Genomic DNA, 26,014 nt, shown 5'->3' with positions numbered 1-26,014 from the left:
CTGTGATTCCTGTCTTGGTTATCTTACTGCAGACTTCAGACAGGGATGGAAGTTAGAGATGAAGTCCTGATCTGTTTGTTTCTATATTTATTTCTTATTCAGCACACAGCCTAAGGTATGTGACTGCTCCCTACCATATGATGCCACCTTTGTGCATAGTTCCCACTTTAGTGTGACCTGGATCTGCTACCCAGCTGAGTAATAGAGTACTGAGTAATAGAATTCAGATGGCACTTTTCCCTTCATCCTGCACAAATTTATGGTACCCTGATATGAGTTGGGGCATCTTTTAGCTCTTGGACTTATCATTAATCTTTTTTTCAGTTTCTGAGTGAAGACATGCTGATTTCAAGAGCGCTTTGGAAGACATTTTCCTCAGTTTCCATGTTGTTATAGTTGTTTGTGGGAGGATGATATGTAGATTTAAAAGGTTCATTGAAGAAGTGAGGCTCATTCTCATTTATTTAGTCTTGAGATAAGTTGGGTATATTGACAGTTAGCTGGTTTTTGAGGCTTAGGTATTTGCACACACCAGTTATTAAAGAACTATCATTTTCTTTAGTTCAGGTACTTTGTTCCCACAGCAGGCCAGGGTTTGCATCAAATTACAGGGACTAGGATGCAGGGGCAGTGTATTTTAGCAAAAAAAAAAAAAAGGTAGAAAAGATTTTAGCATTAATAGTAATTCTTTAACTATTGAATTATTTGAATATGACCAGGATATAAGCACCCTGATTGTCATCTTCTTAATCTATTGTGTATAAGAGACAAACAAGATGAAGAATCACTGAGGCTGCTTTGTACCCTAGTATCATTCATTTTTCATGCAACAAATCTTAATCATGTGGCTATTACATGAAAACTACATTCTATATGTTAACAAAAAAGTTAGAAATTGTCTTTGCTATGAAGAGGCTGCTATTCCACATTTGTAATTAAATATAGAATATATCTACACACATATAATACACAAATGTGTATACACATAAATATGTGTTCACATGTATAGATATATACAAAATGCATATGCAGTACACACATATATCACAACACTGAAATTTAAAAAAAAAATGCTTAATTTTAAAGATACTTTTTAGGAACACAGCAGGATTTGATATAATTTTGCCACTTTTACATTTTTTGTTCAGCTTTTCAGTGTATACTCAGAAATGACCTGAAATCTGGGAAAGGTTTTGGAGTTACATGTAAATAATTTTGGAGTTATCTTTTCCCTAGTCAATTGTATAAGAAGGACTTTTCTCTCACAGTTTAATTTTGTATGCTTTAACCAAAACATTCATATTTTGAAACTCATAGAAATTGCTTTTTTTCTGAAAAGAAGCTTAAGATACTGTTAGATGTGCAAGTCTTTTGATAGTCAGAATTATCTTGTTATGTTTTGGTTGATACAGTAATCAGCAAAAGGACAGATACATCTTTTATTATGAGAGCAAACAGAGTGCATCTGCTCCAGGGATCAGAGAGAGAAAGAGATGGGAGATTTGACAGCTGTAGACTTCAACAGGCTGGCCTGAAATGAACATTTTTGGGAATAAGAGATGTTAGTGTTGTGACAGTCAGTTTACATCTAAATAATAGCATTTCCTCCAAAGTCAGTTCAGAAATAGTGACATTTTAATAAGATTTCTGCATGTTTGTATTTGTATTTGTACAAACAAGAACAGAGTGGCAAATCCTACATCAAGATATAAAACTTTGCCATACCTTGTGTTTGAAGAATATCAATTAAGGCAAAAGGAAATTACAATGTCAGCCCCTGATAACATAGGATTAAATGATAAAGTGAACTGCCATGACAGTAAAATCATTATGCTAACTACTGTACATTATGATGAGTAGTGTTTACTCCTTTGCCTTGTGGGTTTTACAGGAACAAGCATTCCTGTGTCTGGCCTTTTAAAATGATTAAAGGCTAGAATTTTTTTTTCCTTAAATAGACCTTTAGTATCACTAATTACATACATACATTCTACAGAGTTCACATTCTTATTTTCATGGCTATTTGCCTCAGTTTTATAATGTGAGTTTCATCCATTCAATGATTTAACTTGTATTTTGTGGTTATAGCTACTAATGCTTATTACTGGAGAATCTAGAGGTATATCGTTCTAAAATATCTTAATGACCACCTTGAGAAACACATAATTATAAAGGTATTTTAAGAGAGAAATGGGAGTATATCATTTATTCTTCATCATAATGGAATTTAGTTATGTCATTTATTAGGTACCACTAGGCCAAACTCATCTGCAATGCACTTTTCTAAGGACACTTTTGGCTCTAAATTGTTACAATAGGCTCAAAAATGTCTTACAATCTTCCTATTTCCTAGATTGTTAGCCCCATCTTCTTTTATTGTCTTTACTTGGCGTTTTGTGATATATGATCTACCTGACCAGTATGATTATTCTCTAAACTTTGTTCTTCTAGGTTTCCCACTAAACCTCAGAGTTTTTGTCATGGGTCCTTTCCCCATGCCACTGTTTGCTACATGAGTTGATGTTAATGCCTTAGACAATTTTTGGGGAAAAAAGGTCTACTTTGGAATGAGGGGACATTGAATTGTATCTTAGAGTTAATACAATCTCCAAATATACATAAAGTCAATGGCTTAGATAAAAAAGGTCATGTGGGAGCAGTGCAAAGCTGTTGCCCCATAAAATAAGGTAGGGAAATGTCAAAACAAGGTATAGTATGCATTTATGGCAGAGATACTCAGGCAAAACATATGAGACTGATTATACAATAGCTACCTCAATAAAACTAATCAAGAGAAAGGAAGAAGAAAGCAAATGTCATTTGATTATGATATTCTGTTAAGCTTACTCTTTGTTCTAATCAGTTCTAAGGCAACTTATTTTTCAATGTCAGTGTGGAATGACTCATAAACTTGGACAAAGCCCTGGATCTTATGAGATTAACCATTATACTTTTACTTTTGTTTTTTTAAACTTGGAAGTTAATTGCCTTAGTTCTCCACTGAGTGATTTGATCTATCTTCTTGGGATTCCCTACCTTAAGATTTGAGCTATGATCCACTCTGATTCTTGGATTTAGCAAACAATTTTAAAAAATCTGTTTCATACTAGATTCCATATTAAACACAGTGCATAGGAAGATAAAAATTCAAAATTTAGCTGCTCTAAAGGAGCTTATATTCCATCAGGATAGAGAATGTACATAGAAATAAATATGTGAATAATCTGTCTACTGTCTGCATGTCTATCTATTTATCTATCTATTACCCATTTACCTATCTATCTTTCTAAGTAACTGAGTGGCTCAGTGACAGGCCTGGAGTCACAAAGATTCATCTTTGTATATTCCTGAACTGAGATTTTTGATAGCTGTGACCTTGGGCAACTCACTTAATTCTATTTGTCTCAGTTTCCTCGTATCTAAAATGACTAGGAGAAGATAACAGCGATCCTTGGTATCCTTGCCAAGAAAATCCAAATAAGAGTATAAAGAATTAGTTATGATTGAAACAACAACCTCAATCTCTGTCTTTCTGTCTCTGTCTCTGTATATGTAGAATATACATTATATATATTATGTATAGATATGTGTCTTTTATACATATAAACACATACCATGAATATGAAATCATCTTAGGAGGGTAGGCACTAATTACATAGGAGATAAGAAAAGATTTCAAAGTAAAAGATGGTACTTGTGATGAGCCTTGAAGGAAAAAAAGAGACTGTGTGAGTTTGAGATGAAAACATAATTCATTCTAGGAATAGGAAATAGCCAGTGCAGAATTGTAGACATAGGAGATGAAGAATCATTTGTAAAAAATCACAAGAAAATAGAGATCTTTATATTATTTTTTGACATTTCCTCATCATGTTACACATGCCTAATATATTATATAAACTCTGATCTTCTAGTTTTCTCCTAAACTTTACAGTTTTCCTCAAATGTCCTCTTTATGTATCTTCTCTTTGCTCCATTTTGAGTTAGATGTTACTTTCTAAAACAATTGAGTGGAAGGTATTCCTTCTTCTCAGGAAGATAGATTTAACTTATTTTTGTCTTTCTTTTTGGAGCAGCAAGTAACAGCTGAAATAGCCTGAGATGGTTTTTTTATTCTCTCTCTTTCCTCTGTCTTTGTCTCTTTCTTTCTCTCTGTATCTCTGTTTCTGTCTGTCTGTCTGCCTTTCATTTCTGTATGTGTGTATGAGAAAGAGAGAGAGAGAGAGAAGGAGAAGTCATTGAAAAGACCCAGCTCCAACTCTATTGACTGATTAAATGTTTGCCTTCCTCTAAAGCTTCTCCTGTTCTTACTCTAAGGAAATATCAAATTGAGGAAGAAGCAATCTCCATAGTCTGACTTTATTCTGAACAAGTTTCTTCCTTGAAAGAATCTGGATCATTGTTTTGAAAAGTTGTAACTCTTCAAATATACTGAATTCCCCAAATTACTTAAAAGAGGGTAGAATGTATTTTGTAGTAGTCTGCCATAGCCTATCAATTATTTCCCACCTGTTCCAAATGAGATAGACCCAATGTTAACTGCCAGATGAAAGTTAACCTTCCCGCTGCCACCAACAAATTAGCATGCTTATTTTCATTCTGACTACACTTGCAACCTACATGGACATCTGCCAAGAAACTTAACAATAAGATTCTGTTTAAAAAAAATTAGCAAGAAGCATCAATGAAACAACTAGAGTGACTGACATAAGGGGAGTTTAGATAGCATTGTACAAAATTTACTTTTGGTGATAGCATGGCATTAATGAAAAAAACAATTCAATCACATCAATGAATTGCTAATTTTCATGACAAAAATTCAAACCATAATTTTAACTAAATAATCAGTTTTTAGAAAAACATTCCTTTAAACTTTTTTTGCATCTTCATGATTATTAGTTTACTGTCTATAATCATAACCATATACCACAATATATTCAACCATTATCCAGTTGATAGGCATCTTCTCCATTCCAAATTTTTGCCCTGAAATGGAAACCACTATACATATTTTTGTACATATAGGTACTTTTTCTTTCTTTAAAAAATCTCTTCTGGGACTTATGCCTGGTAGTGGTATTGTAAGGTTGAATGATATACATGGTTTTATAGTGCTTTGGGCACAGTTCATATCTTTTAATCATTTATTAATTGGAGAATGGCTCATTTAAAAAAAAATAAATTTGACTCAGTTTTCTATATATTTGAGATACAAGATCTTATCAGAGAAACTTCCTTCAAAATTCTTTTCTCAATTACTATTGCTAACTGAATTTCCTCTGTGTTTATTCTATTTTGTCTTTCCTTTCTTTCTATCCCTACTCAAAAGAGACTCACACTCTCCCTTAATATATCCTCTCTTCTATCAGTCTCTTCCCTTTCCATATCCCCTTCCCCTCCTAATTTCTTTAGGGAAAGATAAATTTTTATATTCATATCGAGTGTATGTATTATTTTCTCTTTGAGTCAATTCTGATGAGAGTAAAGTTCACTCACTCTCCTTTTCTTCTTCCCCTCCAAAGTGCTGTAACTTGCCTTTTTTTGGCAGATAATTTACAAAATTCCAACTTTCCTTTTCCCATTCTCCCAGTACATTCCTTTCTCACTCCTTAATTTTTATTTTTTAGATATCATCCCTTTATATTCAATTCACACCTATATCCTCTGTCTGTCTGTCTATGTAAATATATATATTCTTTCTAATTGCCACAATAATGAGGAAATTCTTATGAATTACAAGAATCATCTTCCCATGTTGTAAAAACATAAATCTTAAGTCTCTTATGATATTCCTTTCCTGATTATCTTCTTATGCTTCTCCTCAGTCCTATATTTGAAAATTAGATTTTATATTTAGCTCTGGTCTTTTTATCATGAATACTAGGAAGTTCTCTATTTCATTGAATATCCACCTTTTTCACTGAAGGATTATACTGAGTTTTGCTGAGTAAGTGATTCTTGATTGTAATCCTCACTCCATTGCTCTCCAGAATATCATATTTCAAGACTCCCCAGTCCTTTAATGTTAAAGCTGATAAATTTCGTGTTTTTCTGAGCATGTCTCCACTATACTTGAATTGTTTCTTCATGAATGATAACAATATATTTTCCTTGACTTGTGAGTTTCAGAATTTGGTTACAATATTACTGGGAATTTTCATCTTGGGATCTTTTTCAAGGGGTGATTGGTAGGTTCTTTTAATTTTCATTTTAACCTCCTGTTCTAGAATATCAAAATAATTTTTTTTGTTAATTTCTTGAAAAATGATATTTTGGCTCTTTTTTATCACAGTTTTCAACTAGATCAATACTTTTAAAATTATCTCTCCTAGATCTATTTTTCATGTCAGTTTTTTTTTTTTTTTTTTGTTTTGGTTTTTTTTTTTTTTTTTTGATGAGATATTTTACATTGTTTGCTATTATTCATTCTTTTGGTTTTGTTTTATAGTTTCCTGATTTCTTGTAAAATCATCAATTTCCATTTTCTCAATTCTGATTTTTCAAGTGAGCCTTTGTACCTCCTTTCCCATTTGGCCAATTTTACTTTTTAAGGTGTTTTTCTCCTTTTTAGTTTCTTGAATTTCTTTTGTACCACTTGCAATTGTCTTCCATTTTTTTCCTCTATATCTCTTATTTCATTTTCAAAATCCCTTTTAAGCTCTTCTATGGCCTGAGAGAAATTCTTATTTTTCTTGAGGTTTCAGATGTAGGAGCTTTGACTTTGTTATCTTCTTCTGGGTATATGTTTTAATCTTCCCTGTCACCATAATAACTTTCTATTGTCAGAAATATTTTTGTTGTCTGCTCATTTTCCCTAACCTATTACTCAGCTTTTAGCTCTATGTTAAGTAGAGCTCTGCTTCCAGGGTGGAAAGTGCACTTAGGACAGTTCTCTCTTTTGTTCTGGTGCTGCGAGGTGTCTTCACTCCACAGTGACTTTAAGATCTAGTGTAGTAAATCAATAGAGTTCTTCCTCAGTGCTATGAGGAGAGTTGAAAAGCTGCTTCCATCAATCAGTTTTCCATGCCCACTCCTGATTTGCTGGTTTCCCAAGGCCTCTCTCCACATTGACAAATCTTTCTCGCTGATCTTTCATGTTCTTTTTGGTAACTCTGGGCTGAGAGGTTTAGAAACCATCCGTATTACCACTGACACAGAGGGCCCCTGGCTTATTCCTGCATTGCTGGTACTAGGCTGGGGCCAGGGCTGCTCTGGTATGTACTATATTTGGATTGTGTGCTAGATTCCTATCCTCATGCTGCAGAACTTTCCTGCTCATCTTCTAAGCTGTTTTTGATTGGAAAATGTTCCATTCCATCTTTTTATGGATTTTTATGCTGAAAAATTTGTTTAGAGTAATTACTTAAAGGAATTTGGGGGGCTTGGAGGCCACATTTCTTTAAACTTTGTGTTAAATTCCTAAAGAATACATAAAAGATAAAAATGACTGAATGAAACAGAAATAATTATTGTGATTTTGTGGCCTTTGTCTGACTACACATTTCCTTGCTATAGCCTTTTAAAGAGATTTTAGTACCCATAAAAATGATGTGATGTCATTATTAGTTCTTGTGAAAAGTTTATGTTTTGGGGTAATATATGTACCATCTTGCATGAAAAAGAATGGAAATAATGATTCCACAAGGTTGTATTTAACTCTATAATTTAAAAGTAAATTTGTAGGTATCTATACACTTAATTTAGCCTACTTTAATATGGGTTATTTACCCTTAGTTTATTCTTGCTGTCCAAATGTGGCTTATGTCTCTATACAAAATCTTCAATAATGTCTCTTAAAGCTTCACATCATTAAATTTGTTACTAAATCTATTGCTTATAGCTTTTATATGTACAAAAGCTTCCACCATTCCCCCCACTTTTGATAATTTTTCTACTTAAGCATCTTTGTCATGTACATAGCCTACTTTAAAGAAGGCTGCTATTAGAATAGCTCCATAATTTTTTCAAAAGTAGGCTTTTTGATTAAACAGTACATGTGTGAACTGAATTTACCTGGTAAGATATCACAAAGTAATCAACAAATAAGGGTGCTACATTCTGGACAAAAGAAGAAAAACAAAACACATTTCTTGACTTCAAAGAGCTTATAATCTAACACATAAAAAATTATATTCAAGCACATATGAGATACATAGGAATTAATCAACAGAAGAAAGGTATTAAATTAAGGATTGGGAAAGACTTCCTATGAAAAGTAGAATTTTAGATGGGATTTGAAGGAACCAAGGAAGCCAGGAAGTATGGATGAGGAGGGAAAGTATTCCACCTATGAGAAGCAGTCAGTCAGTGGAAAGATAGAGTGCTTTTATACATAGAATAGCTGAAAGACCATGGTACTGAATTAAAGAGTATGTGGGTAGATCTAAGGAGCTAGGTTATGAAGAGCTTCTGATACCAAAGAGATTTTTTATTGATCTATGACCTAATATCTACATATCACTTCTTTCCCCTGTATTCTCTGGTAACCATAAAAGGATTTGGAGTATCTAGACTATTTGCTAAAGGCACCAAAGCCCACTTCCAGTCTTCCCAAGTTTAGCTATGAGTCTTTTCCAACTCAATTCCATTTGACAGTAAAAATCATATTAGGTTTTATACACACATACACACAAACACACACACAAATTACTTCAAAGGCTATGTTGACAAATATACAAATTTATTCCCCCAAACACATGGGAGGCATTTTACTACTCCTCTTCTCTACCACCTCAGATTCTGGAGGAAAAGGTGAGGGAAAGGCTTATAGCTGTAATATAGCTTATATTATTAGCTAATGGCTTCTAGCTGAACTAAAGAATACAGTCCCAGTTTCAAGTCCAAAATCCCTCTCAATTTTGAGTTTCAGGAACTCTGGCTTTTTTAGGCCTTCCTTGCCATGCAAGGTGGCTTCACTATCCTATTTTGTTCTATTTCTAATTTCTTTGTGACTTTAAATCCTGAATTTCATGGGCATCAGCTCTTGCACATTAAATTAAAGAGAAAAAAGAATTCAGAACAAAAGCAAACATCCCCCAGACACATTTCTTAGAATAAAAAAAAGAGGTAGAAGGGAATGAAAATCGTTCTCCTTCCAACAGTTCAATCCACAATGTCCTCAATGAGTAAACTGGGATTTACTCTATGAGTAATATGGGCATTAAAAATTAGAAGGAGAGGACTTCTGGCCAAGATGGTGGAGAGGACATCCATATCTACTTAACCTTCATCTTTTCTCTCAGAATAATTTATTTCATAACAAACATTGGAATTAGTGCTTGATGGAAAACACACACACACACACACACACACACACACACACACACACAATAATTACCAAGAGAGGATATCCTCTAAATTCCCCAGAGAAGGCCTGTTTTTGCTTGGGGATGGGGATGGTTAGATTGGGCACAAACTGAAGGCAAGTAGTGGCAGCACAGCAGACAGAGTAAGGCACGCAGCTCACAGCTGAGCAGACCAGAGAGAGGTGGGGTGAGATCTCAGCACTTCTGAGAGGAGAGATTTATTGCAGTGTTGGCTACTTTGCCCTGGTATCAAGTCAGTAGACAACAGAGAAGCTAAAAACACAGCGGGTAAAGACTATAATATTGAAAAGCTAGCATTTCTCAGGACCTGGTCACACCTATCTGGAGTGTCTCAACAAGCTCTCAGAGTCTCAGAGCACAGACACAGTACAGCCATTGATGTCCTGCTAGTGCCTTGCTGCTATCCCCTGCAGTCTGTAGAGCAAGCTCGGTAATACCATCCAGTCCTCCTCTCCCATCCCTCCCCCCCCCCCCCAAAAAAAAAAAAGCAGACTGTATTTGTTTTTCTTGTTAGTTTGTTTTCTTTGTTTCCTCTTTGACAAAATGAGCAAAAATTTAAAACAAACTCTATTGATAGCTTCTATATGGATAGAGAGCCGACTTTAAACCCTGAGGAGACTAAAAACAGATGGTCTCCAGGTGAATTCCAAAAGAGGGATATGATATGGTCCTCAACACATAAGACTCTCATAAATGAAATTAAAAGGCTCTCACAAAAGAGTGAGAAGCAAAATGGGAAAAGGGAAGAGAAGCTTAGCAAGAGAGTTTGGATAAGTCATCCCACTCCTTTAAAGATAGAGTAGATAAAGAAATGAAATCCTTGAAAAACAGAATTAGTGAGTTGGAAAAACAAAATAGCTCTTTAAAAAAATAAAATTGGCAAAATAGGAAAAAAATTCCATAGAACAAAACAACTCACTTAAAAACTCAATTGTACAATTAGAAAAATATATAAAAAAGTGAGTGAAGAAAATAACTCATTAAAAATCAGAATAGAACAAATGGAAATGAATGATTTGAGGAGACACCAAGAATCAATCAAACAAAACAAAACTAATGAAACAATGGAATAAAATGTCAAATACCTTCTTGGGAAAACAAGAGACCTGGAAAATAGATCTAAGAGAGACAGTCTGAGAATTATTGGACTGCCTGAAAAATATGATGAAAAAAAGAGTCTGGACACTATTTTCCAGGAAATTATCAAAGAAAACTGCCCAGATGTTATAGAAACAGAGGGTAAAACAGACATTGAAAGAATTCATCAAACACCTACTAAAAGGACCCCTAAAATAAAAACTCCAAGAAATATAGTGGCCAAATTCCAGAATTATCAGGTGAAGGAAAAAATACTGCAAGCTACTAGAAAAAAAAAATCAATTCAAATATAGAGGAGCCACAATAAGGATTACTCAGATTCTAGCAGTGTCCACATTAAAGGATCGAAGGGCCTGGAATCTGATATTTCAAAAGGCTAAGGAACTTGGTATGCAGCCAAAAATAACTTACCTAGCCAAAATGAGCATATTTTTCCAGGAAAGAAGATGGGCAATCAAGATCTATTTTCCAGGTCTCTTGTTTTCCCAAGAAGATATTTGACATTTTATTCCATTGTTTCATTAGTTTTGTTTTGTTTGATTGATTCTTGGTGTCTCCTTAAATCATTCATTTCCGTTTGTTCTATTCTGATTTTTAATGAGTTATTTTCTTCACTCACTTTTTTATATATTTTTCTAATTGTACAATTGAGTTTTTAATAATTTAAGTAAGTAAATTATATCTATTTTTCATGAAAAAACTGGAACTAAACAAAAAGTTTGATATACAAATATAAAACTCAAGAGAAACCTAAAAAGGTAAAAAGAAACCTTAGGAACTATATTTCTGCTATAAAGATACATAAAGAATACATGTATACTTTGTTCTAGAAACTAGAGGTGGAAAGGAAATTGCACCAGAAAAAGGGTAAAGTGGGGGTACTATATCTCACAAAGAGGCAAAGGAAACCTATTATATCTGAGAGAAAGAATGGAGGGGGTTGAACATAGTATGTATCTTACTGCTATCAGAAATGGCTTAAAGAGAAAAAAATATTAGACATATTCAATTTATGGTAAAACTTCTCCTACTTCATTGAAAAGTAGAAGGAGTAAGCTAAGTGGAAGAGAATACAGAAATTGTGAGGAAAAAGGGATAAGATAGGGGGAGGAACTCTAAGGCGCGGGGAGAGATACTAAAAAGGGAGAGCTGTGAGAAGCAAGTGGTGCTCACAAGTTTAATAATGGAGATGGGGTTAAAGGGGAAGGAAAGGGGAAAAGCATAAGCAGGGGTTAACAAGATGGCAAATGCAGAATTGGTAATTTTAACCATAAATGTGAATGGAGTAAACTCTCCCAAAAAGAGAAAGTGGTTAGCAGACTGAATTAAAACCCAGAGTCCTACAATACGTTGTTTACAAGAAATACATTTGAAGCAGGGTGATACATACACAGTAAAAGTAAAAGGTTGGGGAACTTCCTGTGCTCCAGGTAAAGTTAACAAAAAAAAAAAAAGCAGGGGTAGCCATCCTGATCTCAGATCAAGTGAAAGCAAACATGGATCTAATTAAAAGAAATATGGAAAGTAACTATATCTTGCTGAAAGTTACCATAGATAATGAAGCAATATCAATAATAAACATATATACATCAAGTGAAATAGCATCTGAATTCATAAAGGAGATGTTAAGAGAGGTGCAAAAGAAATAGATAACAAAATTATAATAGTGGGAAATCTCAACCTTGTACTATCACAACTAGATAAATCAAATCACAAAATAAATAAGAAAGAAGTCAAAGAGGTAAATAGAATACTAGAGAAGTTAGATATGATAGATCTTTGGAGAAAACTAAATGGAGATAGAAAGGAGTACACTTTCATGGAACCTATACAAAAATTGACCATATATTAGGAAACAAAACCTCAAACTCAAATGCAGTAAGGCATAAATAGTAAATGCATCCTTTACAGACCACGATGCAATGAAAATTACATTCAGTAAAAAGCTAGGGGAAAATAGAACAAAAAATAATTGGAAACTAAATAATCTCATCCTAAAGAATGATTGGGTGAAACAGCAAATCATAGACGTAATTAATAACTTCACCCAAGAAAATGACAATAATGAGATGTCATACCAAAATGTGTGGGATGCAGCCAAAGTGGTAATAAGGGGGAAATTTTATATCTCTAGAGGCCTACTTGCATAAAATAGAGAAAGAGAAGGTCAATGAATTGGGCTTCTAAAAATTCTAGAAAAGGAACAAATTAAAAACCCCCACTCAAACACTAAACTTGAAATTCTAAAAATAAAAAAGAGAGATTAATAAAATTGAAAGTAAAAAAAAAAAAAACTATTGAATTAATTAATAAAACTAAGAGTTGGTTCTATGAAAAAAATCAACAAAATAGATAAACCCTTAGTAAATTTGATTAAAAAAAAGGAAAGAGGAGAATCAAATTGTTAGCTTTAAAATGAAAAGGGAGAAATTACCACTAACGAAGAGGAAATTAGAGCAGTAATTAGGAATTACTTTGCCCAGCTTTATGTCAATAAATTCAATAACTTAAATGAAATGGAAGAATACCTTCAAAAATATAGCTTGCCCAGATTAACAGAGGAAGAAGTAAATTGTTTAAACAGTCCCATCTTAGAAAAATAAATAGAACAAGCTATTAATCAACTCCCTAAGGGAGAAAAAAAAAAAAAAAACAGGACCAGATGGATTTACATGTGAATTCTACCCAACATTTAAAAAACAATAAACTCCAATGCTATAGAAACTATTTGAAAAATTAGGGATTGAAGGAGTCCTACCAGATTCCTTTTATGACACAGACATGGTACTGATACCTAAACTGAAAACAGAAAGAAAATTATAGACCAATCTCCCTAATGAATATTGATGCTAAAATCTTAAATAAAATATTAGCAAAAAGATTACAAAAAATCATTTCTAGCATAATACACTATGACCAAGTAGGATTTATATCATGAATGTAGGCTGGTTCAACATTAGGAAAACTATTAGCATAATTGACTATATCAATAACCAAATTAGCAAAAAAAAAAAAATGATCATCTTAATACATGCAGAAAAAAAAAATTTGATAAAATCCAAAATCCAATATCCATTCCTAATAAAAACACTTGAGAGGATAGGAGTAAATGGACTTTTCCTTAAAATAGTAAAGAACATCTATTTAAAACCATCAGTAAGCATCAGATATAATGGGGATAAACTGGAACCATTCCCAGTAAGATCAGGAGTGAAACAAGGTTGCCCAATATCACCATTATTACTCAATATTAGAAACACAAGCCTTGACAATAAGAGTTGAGAAAGAGATTAAAGGAAGTAGAGTAGGTAATGAGGAAACTAAATGAGGAAACCAAATTATCACTCTTTGCAGATGATATGATGGTATACTTAGAGAACCCCAGAGATTCCTTAAAAAGCTTCTAGAAATAATTCACAACTTTAGCAAAGTTGCAGGATACAAAATAAATTCACATAAATCCTCAGTATTTTTATACATCACCAACAAAATCCAACAGCAAGAGATACAAAACGAAATTCCATTCAAAATAATTGTCAATAGCATAAAATATTTGGGAATCTATCTACCAAAGGAAAGTCAGGAATTATATGAGCAAAATTACAAAACACTTTCTACACAAATAAAGTCAGATTTAAATAATTGGAAAAATATTAAATGCTCTTGGATAGGCTGAGCAAATATAATAAAGATGATAATACTCCCTAAAGTAATCTATTTATTTAGTGCTATACTAATCAGACTCCCAAGAAACTATTTTAAGGGCCTAGGAAAAATAACAACAAAAGTCATATGGAAGAACAAAAGGTCAAGAATTTCAAGGGAATTAATGAAAAAAAATCAAATGAAAGTGGTCTATCTGTACCTGATGTAAAACTATATTAAAAAGCAGCAGTCACCAAAACCATTTGGTATTGGCTAAGGAATAGTCTAGTTGATCAGTGGAATAAGTTAGGTTCACAGGACAAAATATTTAATAACTATAGCAATCTAGTGTTTAAGAAACCCAAATTCTATCTACCAAAGGAAAGTCAGAAATTATATGAGAATTCATATTTTGGAATAAGAATTCATTATTTACAAAAACTGCTGGGAAAACTGAAAATTAGTATGGCAGAAATTAGGCATGGGCCCACATTTAACACTGATAAGGACTCAAGATAAGATCAAAATGGGTCTATGATTTAGGCATAAATAATGAGATTATAAATAAATTAGAGGAACATAGGATAGTTTACACCTCAGACTTGTGGAAGAGGGAGGAATTTATGACCAAAGAAGAACTAGAGATCACTATTGACCACAAAATAGAAAAATTTGATTATATCAAATTGAAAAGGTTTTGTACAAACAAAACAAATGCAGACAAGATTAGAAGGGAAACAATAAACTGGGAAAACTTTTTATAGTCAAAGGTTCTGATAAAGGCCTCATTTCCAAAATATATAGAGAATTGACTCTAATTTACAAGAAATCAAGCCATTCTCCAATTGATAAATGGTCAAAGGATATGAACAGACAATTTTCAGATGATGAAATTGAAACTGTTCCCACTTATATGAAAAAGTGTTCCAAATCACTATTGATCAGAGAAATGCAAATTAAGACAACTCAGATACCACTACACATCTGTCAGATTGGCTAAGATGACAGGAAAAAATAATGATGAATGTTGGAGGGGATGCAGGAAAACTGGCACACTGATGCATTGTTGGTAGAGTTGTGAATGAATCCAAACATTCTGGAGCAATCTAGAATTATGCCCCAAAAGTTATCAATCTGTGCATACTCTTTGATCCTCCAGTGTTACTACTGGGCTTATATCCCAAAGAGATACTCAAGAAGGGAAAGGGACCTGTATGTGCCAAAATGTTTGTGGCAGCCCTTTTGGTGGTGGCTAGAAACTGGAAAATGAATGGATGCCCATCAATTGGAGAATGGTTGAGTAAATTGTGGTATACGAATGTTATGGAATATTATTGTTCTGTAAGAAATGACCAGCAGGATGAATATAGAGAGGCTTGGAGAGACTTATATGAACTGATGCTGAGTGAAACAGAGGAAGAAGTAAATTGTTTAAACAGTCCCATCTTAGAAAAAGAAATAAAACAAGCTATTAATCAACTCCCTAAGGGGAAAAAAAAACCTTAATAATATAGAATATTTGGGAATCAATCTTCCAATTGTTTAGATCTGATTTTATTTGTGTGGAAAGTGTTTTGTAGTTTTGCTCATAAAGTACTTGAGTTTCCCTTGGCAGATTGATTCCCAAATATTCTATATTATTAACAGTTATTTTAAATGGAATTTCTCTTTGTATCTCTTGCTGTTGGAGTTTGTTAGTCATGTATAAGAATGCTGATGATTTATGTGGATTTATTTTGTATCCTGCAATTTTGCTAAAACTGTGGATTATTTCTAATAGTTTTTTTTTTTTTAGTAAAATTTCTGGGATTCTGTAAATATACCATCATGTCATTTGCAAAGAGTGATAATTTAATTTGCTCATTACCTATTCTAATTCCTTTAATCTCTTTTCATTTCTTATTGCCAAAGCTATTATTTCTAATATAATATTGAATAGTAATAGTGATAGTGGGAGACTTTGTTCCACTCCTGATTTTATTGGGAGTGGTTTTGGTTTATCCCCATTACATATGATACTTGCCTCTTTGTGAGATATAATTTTCCTCTTTTTACCTCCACTTTTCCCTTTTTCTAGTATAATCCCCTTTCCACGTCTAGTTCCTTTTTATATTATAATAGTAAAATCAAATTACACATGCACACTCTTATGTATGCCCCAAACAGAACTACAGTTCTCAAGTTTTGTTTTTTGTTTTTTTGGTTTTTTTAACTTTTTTATGCTTCTCTTGAGTCCTATATTTGAAGGTCATTTTTTTTTTTTTTTGTTTATTTCTCTCTCTTTTTTTTTCATCAGAAATCAATGGAATTTACCTGTTTCATTGAATGTCCATTTTCTTCCCTGGAAAAAAAATGCTCAATTTAGCTGGGTAGTTTATTCTTGCCTGCATTCCAAGTTCGTTTGCTGTTAGGAATATTAGATTCGAGGGCCTTCAATTCTTTAATGTTGAAGCCATTAAATCCTGAGTGATCCTTATTGTGGTTCCTTGGTATTTGAATTGTTTTTTTCTGGCTGCTTGTGATATTTTTTCTTTGGTCTGATAATTCTGAAATTTAGCCACAATATTCCTTGGAGTTTTAATTTTGGGGTCTCTTTTAGTAGGTGATTGATGAATTCTTTCAAAGGGTATTTTACATTCTGATTCTATGACATTTGGACAGTTCTCTTTGATTATTTCCTGAAAAATAGTGTCTAGGCTCTTTTTTATCATGATTTTCAGGTAATCCAATAATTCTTAGATTACTAGATCTAATTTCTAGTTCTGTTGTTTTTTTCAAGCAGGTATTTAACTTTTTTTTTTCTATTTTTCATTTTTTGGGCTTTGCTTGAATGATTCTTGATATCTCATCAAAATATTCATTTCCATTTGTTCAGTTCTGATTTTTAATGAATTATTTTCCTCATTTACTTTTTAAATTTCTTTTTGTACTTGTCCAATTGAGTTTTAAAATGAGTTGTTTGGTCTATGGAATTTTTTTCCATTTCACAAATTTTTTTTAAGGAGTTAACTTATTTTTCTATTTCACAAATTCTATTTTCCTGGGAGTTCTTTACTTTTTCCATTTTATATTTCAGGGATTTTTTTCTTTTTCCATTTTATCAAATCTGTCTTTTAATGAGTTATATGCCTTTCCAGACCATCTTGTAGAGTTTTCCTTTCCTTCCCCATTTTTCTTCTAGTTCTCTTTTAAGATCCTTTTTTAATTTTGTCTAGGAGAGCCTTGTGTGGTGGGGATCAGGTTTTATCACCTTTTGGGGCTTTATCTGGAGACATTCTGCTTTTAGTCTCCTCAGGTTTGGAAACCTATTCTCTTTCACTATAGAAGCTGTTGATAGTTAGATCCTTCTTTGCCTTTTTACTTTAAAAAAAATTGGAATCTGCTTTTAGGGCAACCTTCCTCTACAGACCAGAAAGCAACAGTGGCTACATTGGAATCAGCAGCTTTGCTGGGATCATGCTGAGTCACTCTTGGTGCTGGGTCAGTGTGGCCAGGTTCCATGACATTCTGGCTCTTTGAGGTTCACTCTTTACCTGCATTTGTGTTGGATGTTTTATAACTTCTGTGCTTATCTACAAACTTGCAATCAGGGCAGAGTAGCCAATATTATGATAGAGTTCTCCATATAGATTCTCCATCCCACCCCATGGAGACTACATCCTTCCCCCTACCCCTCAGCTTAGGCTGGCCTCCTCCCATGCCCACACCCAATCAAAACAGACCTTTTCTGGTAATTTTGAAATTACCTTCTGCTGGTAATTTGCTGCACTCTCAATATTCATGAATTCTGCCAGTCCAGCACTATTTCAGAGGCTGGATTTCATATGTAGTGTGAGGATAATAGGAGAGCTCAGAAAGAAGTGTGTGTCTTCTCCACCATCTTGACTCTGCCTCCTGTTTTTGTGCTTTACAAAATGACAAACAAAATGAATTCAGTAAAACTTGGAAGCACTTGCATGAACTGATACAAAATGAAGTAGAAGCAGGAGGACATGATACAAAATAACAGCAATATTGTATGATAATCAACTGTGAATGACTCAGCTATTATCAGCAATTCATTCATACAAGACAATTTCATAGAATTCATGATGGAAAATGCTGTTCACATCCAGAGAAAGAACTGCTGGAGTCTGAATACATATCCAAGAATACCATTTTATACTTTTTTCTCTTTTATTTTGTTTCTTCTTTTTTAACATGACTGGTATAGAGACATTTTATGTGATTGCTTACATATAACTTTATTGGATTCCTTATTGTCCTAGGGAGAGGGGAATTGAAAGGAGGAAGAAAATTGAAACACATTTTTAAAATGAATATTATTTTTCTTTCCATGTAATTGGGAAAATAAAATATTACTTAAAAAAAGAATGAAGCAGAAAACTGTTAGAAAAGAGGAGTGACAGGCTCAATCTTACCAGTTTTAAAGATGTAAACAGCCAATTAAAAGCTTTTATCTTCATTCATATGGAAGTGAATGCTAAGATGCTATGGCAGGTAATCTAGACATTCTCCAAAGGCTTCTCAATGGTTGTTCCATGTTACTCAAACTGAGCATGCCCAAATAAGGCCATGTTAGCGTTCCTGGAGGTAATAATGAAGCTTGAGTTTACAGAAGAGGACTGACTGTATGACAGAGACAGATAAGGGTTTTAGAAAAATTATTTTGGCAGCTGATTGGAAGAGAGACAAGAATGGAGAGAGACAGGCAGGGAAACCAGTTAGTAAACCATTGAAATAATCCAGGCATGAGATGAGTGCCTAGACCATAATGGTGGCAGTATCAAATGAGAGAAGGATGGATACTTAAAAGATGTTACAAAGGTAAAATTGAGAGGTCTTGGTAACAGATTGAATATGGAGGGGTTATGAGTGAGGAGTTGAGGATAAGATGTAAGTTGTTAGTCTGGATAGTAGGGAGGATAGTGGTGATACCCTCAAGTAGAAGGAGAGAGGGAGAAACTCTCCATGTTTTCCTAGAGAAAGTTAATTTCACTAAAGAGGCACCTGAATTTCAAAAATTGCAAAAATTGTTGAAGATTATGCAAAATACTGAAAATAAATATAATGAAATTAAAATATATGACAATGAAACAGATGTTCATTCCTTTCCCTCGGTGCAAGTTCATGGGCCACTTGTTCAGGAGGTCCGCCTGACATTTACATTTGAGTCAGTTCATTGGATTATAAGGAAAGCATCTGTTGTTGGAATGACAATAGCAAAATACAATACTGTGAAGAAATCTAATTGTTATTAGCTATTGAACTGGAATGCCAATGAGGAAGCTTGTATTGTTTGGAAACTGACAGTGGTAAAGATATTAAATTGGTTAGCTCATCAGGGAATATAATACATTAGTGTGCTATTCAGCTGTGATTGAATATGTGCTTTAAGAAGAATGCCTTCAAAAGTTTGCAACATGATAAATCAAGGTAAGATTTAATGTCTAACACATGCAGAAAGGAGCAATGGTATATTTTACAATACTTAGCTCAAGTAAGTGCAACTTTAATCATAGTGAAAGCAGTACTTCATTTTTATAATTTGCTTCATGTTATTGTCATGCTTACTGTATTTACTTCTTAGAACAGAGAACTTTACATCCAAAGACAAAGAGACTCAAACACAATAGAAAAATTATCCCTAAAGATTTCTGTTGGGGAATCCTCTGTGCTCAGTAACTAAATTACACTTTTATGACTTTTAATTATATAATTTTTAAAAGATCATAAACTGACCAACTTTATTTCCATTTCCCAGTGTGCTTCCAAAAGTAATTACTGAAAGATATATAAAACTAAATATGATAAGACACCCTTAAGCTAGACTCCAAAATTAAGGATTCTAATAAAGAAGGAAAAAAGAAATGTTTTTAAGTTAATGAAATCACTCAAAATCTAACATTTTAAAGCTATGATGTTGAAAATATCAAATAGGGACATTTTAAAAGTTCTTCACAGTTGGTACATTCCATATAAATCAATAACAAAGCATTTCAAAGTTTACTCACTTATTTTTCAGACTTTATTACATATTTTAGAACTATAACCATTAAGAATTCATACAGTACAACCACATCAGCTCAATAAAACAATTTGTCTTAGCAGAATATCACTATAGAGAGCATTGCAATTTGAGGTGATTTTTTAAAAAAAAAGTAAATCTTTGAGTATATTTAGAAGGTTTAATTCATAGAATTTTATTTTTTCAGTAGCAAGATCATGCCATAGGGCTATTTTGATATTGATTTAGTTGAATAAAATTCTATGGATATAAGGCAAATATATTGGGGAGTAGCACAATGTGGTACAATAGGATGATCATGTGGTACTGAGTGAAGCAATCTGGCTTTTGGTTCTAGTTTTGTCTCAGACAAAATGTGTAAAAACTGGACAAGTCATTTCCAATTTCTGTGCTTCAGTTTCCTAATTTGTTGATAGCACTAGATAAGATCTTAAAGTTCATTCTAAATTTAGCTTTTCTTAGATGATCTTAATATTTCTTGAGAGCCAGAATATACTCAATACTAAGCAAGATATTATGGAGAAAGAAATGGGAATAGGGGCAAAAGAAGTGTATACAAATAGATTTTGGCCACTAGGCTTATAGCATCCTGGACACAGAATAGCTATTAACTTACTGACTTGCAGATTATGTTAACAGAACTGTTTAATTCATTTTCTAAAATATTCAAAATTATTTATATCATATAATATTTCTTCATATGGAAGAACATGTTGATAATACTGTATTATGACATGACATTCCTGGGTAAAGTGCCTGTCTAAGGCTAATACCTTTTAGATATTCGCCTATCAACTAACTATTCTTTTGATTTTTCTTTCTGATGTCATTATCATTAAAGGAAAGGCAAAAGCAGGGCTTTAACATAATTGAATTATATTAATGGAAAAATTAGTTTTGTATAATTGTATAATTCAACTAGAATGCCTCAAAAAGTATAGAAAGAGAAGGGTATATTGTGAATATCAATTCCATACTACTGTCTTGTGGGAATAAGCCCAATCTAAAATAAATCTCCGATCAACTTTTTCTCTATATTGGAAAATAACTTTACATCTTTTTTCTCACCTATCTAGTCATTCAATTGTAAAGTAAATATACTTCAACAATAATTATGTAAAATCAACTTGATTCTCTCCCTCCCTCTCCCTCTCTCTCTCTCTCTCTCTCTCTCTCCCTTCCTTCTCTCCCTTACTCTGTCTCTTTCCCATCTTTCCATTAACTGATACGTGATGATATGTGAGATATCTCAAAATTGTTAGTGCAGTTTTAAGCTCTGATAACACTCACATTCTCTTATCTTCTGTTTTAAGCTTTAATAGCTATAAGTTTCTTTGGTATTCTGAATTGTAATAGTTAGAAAACCACTTCCCAGGAGGAAAATCTTCATGTCTTTTAAAACTTAGCCAAGAATAATGAGCCAACATGCCCAGTCAATCAACAGAAAATAGTAGAATGTGCCAGGATTGGATTAAGTTAATGTTTTACTGCTTTTGTCTGATTCTGTGTCAGTCTGTGGTACCTGATAACCATCTGATTTTAAGATTACAAGATCCTTTTTTATACCTGTTTAATCTTTTAAGGTGGATCTATGTTCACAAAAACATTAATTTAAAAAAAATCTCACAGAAGGCAAGAGTCATGCATTTAATTGAGCCTATCTTTCAAGAACTTCTTTATTTTGGAGAGCAAAATGAAGTATGGCGATGGGGGAAACTGAGGTCAGAAGATGAAGGCATTTTCTTTCCAATACTCTCTTCCGTTTTGTTCCTCTTTCTGTGTTTCTTCCATTACAGTACCTCACTGGACCTACTTTTCTTCTCTTACCTCTTCCTAAAAACCAAGCTTAGCTCTTGCTGAGCTCAATAATATTATAAGAATTAACTCATTTAGGAGAAACATGATGACTTTTCAATAGCAAAGACATAAGGCAACTAAATATACATATGTATATTTATATATATTACATATATTATATCAGAATCATATTATCTAGAACTAAGACTATTTTTAGCGAAAATCTATCAGTTATATTAAGAATAATGTTCCTCCCAAACAATTTTTGTTCCTTTGGAATTTCATTTTAAGAAAATGAAGTATGCTATTCACTCCCAGGATAGTTTATATAATAGGATGACATTTGTATGAGTTTCAATCTTTTGGCAACTGGATATGTTCTTCAAGTGCCAATGGCCCTGTGAAAGAAATCTCTAACAATGATAGATTGCTGACTGTGGGTGAGCTGTTAAGTCAATGCTCTAGGTCATATTTCATATTTTCTTTAATTGATTATTTTAAATTATATTACCAATTTTTGTAAGTAATAATATAAATGAGAAGTGAAATGTGTTCTATTATTTTGGATAATTAAATATTATTGTTATTTCATGATGCTTCTTCACAATGAGCATGAAATATTAAATATGTCTAATATCAAAAGATTTTGCATCAGGGACTTTAAAACCTAAGTATTTACTGCATTTGTGTTTTTGATAGAGGCTATGAGCAGTTTAAAAAGAAAAATGAAATTGTTTACCATTTTATTCAGTAAACATTATGGTATTTAAGACACTGTGCTAGACTCTTAGATTACTCAGTGAAAAATCAAGAGTCCTTACACTCACGTGATTTATGTTCTGCTAGTACTTTTTTCTCCCCAAGCCAATTAGTATGTAATTATACCCAAAGTGAAGACTCAAGAAATGTTAAATTGATTATAATGAAAATATTTTTGGCTGTTCCAACTGTCCTTTTAGATAAAGAGAGTTTAAAGCAACCAGAACTTATTTCAAATTGCTGGAGATATGCATCTTTTGGCACCTATTAGCATAATCTATTTATATAAAATATATAAATGCAGAAAGAAAAGGACTGAAAAATGATTTGCTGGACCCTATTGTTGAGCCCTAATTTAAATCACTTGGTTTTCTCAATTATTATTTCAATGCTTCATCTGAATCCTTCTGACATTAAATGTATTTTATGAGACCAATATATTCATATAACTTGCAAAATCTTTAATGCAGGATTTATACATGTACTGCAAGATGGATGAGAATAATTATTTGGGCCTTGTTAAATTCCCTCAAAAATGTCTTTTCCCTTTTGTATAATAGAAGACAGAATTTGTATCAGAAGATAGTTTTTGGTGGGTAACAATTGTAGTTTTTGAATAAATTTTAGATGCAATATTTAAATGGATTTGTTTTGAGTAATATCTATTCATCTATTGAAAGAAGAATGTATATGTATGTATTTAAGAGAAAGAGAAAGAGCGAGAGAGAGAGAGAGAGAAATCAAAATGATGAGAATAATATTACAAGGCAAAATTATTTTTTCCTTTTTTTTTTTTTTTTTTTTTTTTTGCGAATGTAGAACAATTATTGACAAAGTATCCCACTTGTAGATTTTACTCTATCCTTGTCTGGTCACTCACTGTCTAAATCATGCTACAAATCACAAGAGATACTTGGTAAAACTATGCTGATGCAGCAGTCCAAATGACATAGCCCCTTTGCTTAAATAACATCATGAATTTGTGTGTTTTTGGATATAAAACACACCATATTATGTGCAAGGAAAAGCTTCCTGCCAAAGTCAGTGTATCTTAATGAATAAAGCATTATACTTGAAGTTTGGAAAACCTGAATTCAAATCCTACTTTCAGTTTTTGCTGACTGTGTAACAATATGAGTCCTAAGATAATAGAGTCATAAATTTAAAGTAGGAAAGGACTTTGTATTTCATCTAGTTGATGATCTCCCTCAATTTACCTTAAAATATTAAATAAATTCTTCAATTCATAATCTCCTCCTTAGTTTCCTTATCTGTAAACTAGAGATAATTAACTCACAAGATTATCATGGGTATCAAATGAGATAAAGTATGTACATCACTGCAATACTTAATTCAGAATAAATGTCAGCTATTAATGCTGAATAGATCTATCAGTTCAAAAAGTACATTCTTCTGCATTCAATATATGGTGAGTAAATGAAGCTCAATTTTGAAAACTAGCTATTATATTCTTAAATTTCCATCTAGTGTTACATCATCAAAAATAATTTAATGATTATAGAGTTTTAGTAATAATTTAGGATATAGCTACTTTTAGTGGAAAGCTCTAATAAAATATCTTATCAACATTTTCCATTTCACTATGCTTATGAGTAAATAATGGGTACTAGGTCCAATGGATAAAATAATGGGCTTGAAATCAGGAAGAACCGTACTGATGAGTTTAAATGTGGTCTCAGGCATTTATTAGCTGTATGACCTTAGGAAAGTAATTTAATTGTTTTTTGCTCCAGTTTTCTCATCTATAAAATGAGTTGTATAAGGGAACAATAAGACACTGCAAAAGCTATGTTAAGGAAATTCCAAATGGAGTCATGAAGAGTCAGATATAACTAAGCAATAACAATAAAAACAAATGTATAAATCATGTCAAACCCTAGTATGATAATTTTATCAAAAAGCTAGTATTGGCTTATTATTTTATTTTGTTAGTATCTGTCTCTGTTTAACACTGGGGTAGTAGATTTACCACACATTATAGATAATAGGTTGTATAAGCTGTGTACTGTTTCCTTTGCTAAAAGATGCAACTCAGTAATCTCAAGAGTGGGAGTACATTCTAAGCAAAACATAAGCACAGACTATGGAAATGGTGCTCTTTCTTTCAAATGAGCAATATATATTAAGGTTAATAACTAGGCTAAGACTGTCCCTAGATAGCTGCAAGTTGCTGCTTATTGATTTTCTCTAAGTATATTTTAAGCAATGATTTGCTGTGGTATTCAATAAGAAAAATGAATACCAATGTCAGGAACCATGGCAACTCATGGGTCTATATGGCATGTATAAGATCAGAATGATCCTTCCCAAAGACAGAGTACTAAAGAAACAAAGGGACAACACCAACAGGTTTGTATTGCTTAAAGAATGAAATATTTTATTAAATGGCTTTCCCCAGTGGCAATGGAGTTTGATGTCAACATGTGGAAATAGTAGAGAATGAGGTGGAATAGTGAATATTTGAGGAAAATGCTAGGCTAGATTTATTTGTGTCTTTGGATCTCTCGCTGGAATTATATTTATTAAGAGCATGGAGAAGGGAAGAAAATATAGTTTAAATGACTCTCCTAAATCAAAAAGACTTGTTTTGCCTGTGATATGTTTCAATGGTAGAGCAATTTCTTTTCTTTGTTCACAGAGAGCATGCTGGTTTAATGTGTCACATTTTTATTTTTGTTTTGTTTTGTTTTGTTTTGCTTTTTTAAATACATGTAATCAACCAAGGTGATAGCCCCAGTGCAAAATAATGAATCTCTTCAGTAATCATTTGATTGAAAAAAATAAAATGAAAAGCCAATACTGATGGCATTTTTAATCCCCTTTGAATATTAATCCCCCTTTCTCTCAATAATAGTTAAAATCAGTCATTCCATTTCAATCTAAATAAGTTTAGTTATTAAAATCCACTATTCAGTATTATTATATCTATGGCAAAGAACATTCTTTTTCTATTTAGAGTCAATAAGTCAGTCAACAAACATTGATCAAGTACTTCCTATGTGCCAGATAATGTACTAAGCTAATACAAAGGAAAGTAATATCATTGTCTCTGCTCTCAAGGAGCTGAAAATATAATGAAGGAGATAATGTGCAAATATTTAAATCTCTACAAGTAATTTATAGTGTAAATGGTAGGGGATAAGGCAAGTATGGATAAGTAAATAACTCCATTAGAAAATAGAATTTTATAAAGCTAATACTTAAGAAAGTTAGGGAAGTTAGAGGTTGTAACTTTGAAGGAGAGAATTTGAAGGAAGAAGAGACAAAATATAGGCAGAGAGTTGGGAAATAAAGTTTCATGTGTGTGCAATAGCATACAGGTAAATGTTGCTAGATCCTA

This window comes from Antechinus flavipes, chromosome 3 (genome assembly GCF_016432865.1).
Source record: "Antechinus flavipes isolate AdamAnt ecotype Samford, QLD, Australia chromosome 3, AdamAnt_v2, whole genome shotgun sequence".
NCBI classification, from domain to species: Eukaryota; Metazoa; Chordata; class Mammalia; order Dasyuromorphia; family Dasyuridae; genus Antechinus; species Antechinus flavipes.
Note: the sequence above shows the minus strand (reverse complement) of the source record.